At 41.1% G+C, this 3,255-nt stretch overlaps 1 pseudogene; it reads right to left on the reverse strand.

Annotated features, from left to right (window-relative positions):
• Positions 1-1,612: 1,612 nt before the first annotated feature.
• Positions 1,613-2,570, reverse strand: LOC103261712 (annotated as a pseudogene).
• Positions 2,571-3,255: the final 685 nt, after the last annotated feature.

Here is a 3,255-nt window from a genome sequence, read left to right on the forward strand (position 1 = left end):
CCTGTAATCCCGCGCCTTTGGGAGGCTGAGGTGAGTGGATTGCCTGAGCCCGCATGTTCGAGACCCGCCTGGGCAGCGAGACCTCATCTCTACAATAAAAATCAAAAAATCAGCCGGGCGTGGTAGCGCATGCCTGTAATTCCTGCTACTGGGAAGGCTGAGGCGGAAGGATCGCCGGAGCTCAGCAGGTCGAGGCTGTGGTGGCCAGGAGCAGCCACTGCACTCCAGTCTGGGCGACAGAGTGAGACTCCAACTCAAAAAAAAAAAAAAAAATAGTAAAGATGGAAATTCCCCCTAAAGTACATAAGTTTAGTGCACTTTCTATCAAAATATTAGCGATATTTTTGCAGATATAAAAAGCATTATAATAGAAAAGTGCATTCTAAAATTTATATGAAAAGGACTGGGTGCAGTAGCTCCCACCTGTAATCCTAGCACTTTGGGAGGTAGAGGTAAGAAGATTGCCTGCATCCAGGGGTTCAAGACCAGCCTGGGCAACTTGGCAAGGCCTTGTCTTTACAACAAATCAAAGAATTAACCAGACACGGTGGGACAAATCTGTAGTTACAGCTACTTGGAAGGCTCAGGCAGAAGGATCTCCTGAGCCCTGCAGATCAATGCTGCACTAGTGGTAAGTGTGCCATTACACTCCAGCCTGGGTGACAGAGTGTGATCCCAGATTAAAATAATAATAATATTAATAATAAAATAAAACTTACATGAAAAAGAAAAATTTAAATAGTTAAAATATTTTTTAAATAAAATAATAAAGATGGAGAAATCAATCTATCTGATTTCAAGCTACATTAATCAAGACTGTGGTACTGGCAGAAGGACACATAGATCAATGGAACAGAGAGAAAGCCCAGAAATAGGTCTACGTAAATATGCCCAAATAATTTTTTACAGATGTACAGAAATAATTCAATGGAGCAAAGATAGCCTTTCATCAAATGGTGCTTGATCATTTGGATTTTGGATTTCCACATGCAAAACAACAACAACTTGACCAAAACCTCATAGTAAATACAAAAATTAACTCAAAATGGATCACAGGCCAAAATGGACACAGAAAGTACAACGACAAGAGTTTTAGAAAAATTAACATCAGAGGGGAAATCTTGTGATTTAGCTTTAGGGAAAGAGTTTATAATCTTGAGAACAAAAGCACATTCACAAAAGAAAAAAAAAACAATAGATTGGGTTTCATAATTTAAAAGTTTACTCTGTGAAAGATCATGTTAAGGAGGCTGAAAGACAAGCCACAGAATGAGAGAAAATATTTGCAAATCAGATATCTGAAAAAGGACTACTATTTAGAATGTGTAAAGAACTCGGAGAACTCAACTACAAAGCAAACAATCCAATTAAAATATGGGGTACATGGAATCTCTCTGCATTCTTTCTTTTTTTTTGATGGGGTACAGGGGACTTCATTGACGGTACACAAAGAAGGAAGTGGGGCTCCCTAGCCTTCCCCCTCATTCTTCAGGCATGAACACTGTGAGGAGGGGAGATTCTCAATATGGTTGGGAACTGGGGTGACTCCCCAGCAGCTGAGGGTTTCTCTCTTCCTCTTGTGCTCTTGCTGTGGCTAGTGGCCAAGGGACTCTTACTCTTTGGAGGGCATGTGGACCATGACGTCCAACACCCTGTTGCTGTAGCCAAATTCGTTGTCATGTCAAGAGATGAGCTTGACAAATTTGTTGCTGAGGGAAATGCCAGACCCAACATTGAAAGTGGAAGAGTGAGTGTCACTATAAAAGTCAGAGGTCACAACCTGGTGCTGAGTCTAGCCCAGGATGCTCTTGAAGAGCCCCTCGGATGCCTGCTTTATCACCTTCTTGATGTCATTATGTTTGGCAGGTTTCTCCAGATGGCAGTTCAGGCTAATGTCAGATACGTTGGCGGTGGGGACACAGAAGGCCATGACCGTGAGCTTCCCGTTCAGCATGGGGATGACCTTGCCCATGGCCCCACAGCCTTCTCAGCACAGCTTCCCTGAGGGGCCATTCACGGCCATTCTGGATGGCAGTGATGTTGTAGACGGTGGTCATGAATCCCTCCATGATGCCAAAGCTGTCATAGATGACCTTGGTCAGTAGGACTAAGCAGTTGGTGGTGCAGGTGTTGCTGACAATTGTGAGGTTGTTCTGGTACTTCTTGTGGTTCCCTCCTTTCACAAATATGGGGGTGTCAGCAGAGGGGGTAGAGTTGATGACCCTTTTAGATCCCCCTGTAAGTGACCCCAGCCTTCTCCAAGGTAGTGAAGACGCTGGTGGACTCCACTACATAATCAGCACCTGCATCACCCCATTTGATTTTGGTGGGACTTTCCTTTTGGAAGATGATGGTAGGACCACTGATGACAGCTTCCTGTTCTCTGCCTTGATGGTGCTAAGGAACTTGCCGTAGGTGGAGTTGTACTGGAGCACATAGACCATGTAGTTGAGGTCAATGAAGGGGTCATTGATGGTGACAATATACACTTTGCCATAGTTTAAAGCAGCCCTGGTGACCAGGCACCCAATATGGCCAAATCCATTCACTTTGGCCTTCACATTTGCCATGGTGTCTCAGGCGCATGGCAGGTGTTACACAAGAGATGAGGTTATCTGTCAAATGGGAGAAGAAGAGAGTCTCTCTGCATTATTTCTTACAACTACCTGTGAATCTACAATTATCTCAAAATAAAATCTTCATTTAAATAATCATGTCTAACTGTCAATGTTTCCTTGAGAATGAAGTGTGACAATGTCTATGAAAACTCTTTGTAACTTGTAAAGCACTGAGAAATGTTGATAAATATATATATAATTATCAACAGAAAGCTTTTTTTATAGGTATTTGAATCTGGTATTTCATCAGTCAATTGCACTCAATTTCAAGCATTTGATTGTCAGGATCTCAAGTGTACATATGATGAGAAATAGTTAATGAGTGTGCAGGCCTGATTCTAATTACAGAATTATGAGAAGTAGTTATTAGGTTGGTGCAAACGTAATTGCAGTTTTTGCAAGTTGAAATTTGCCATTTGATATTGGAATTCATTCTTAATAAAAGGGGTTATGTTACACATAATTTTAAAGTGCATTTCTTGCTTTATGATTTTTTGCTAATGACTTATTACTTGTTTATTTTATATTTATTTTTGACTATGAAAATGATGTTAGACAAAAAAGCAAATTCGAATGATTTTCTTATCAAACTCAAAATAGTCATAAAGCAGTGGATATAACTGCAATATCAACAACA

The sequence above is a fragment of the Carlito syrichta genome, unplaced genomic scaffold (assembly GCF_000164805.1).
Source record: "Carlito syrichta isolate Samal-C Ts95f unplaced genomic scaffold, Tarsius_syrichta-2.0.1 Scaffold303987, whole genome shotgun sequence".
Classification (NCBI taxonomy): Eukaryota; Metazoa; Chordata; class Mammalia; order Primates; family Tarsiidae; genus Carlito; species Carlito syrichta.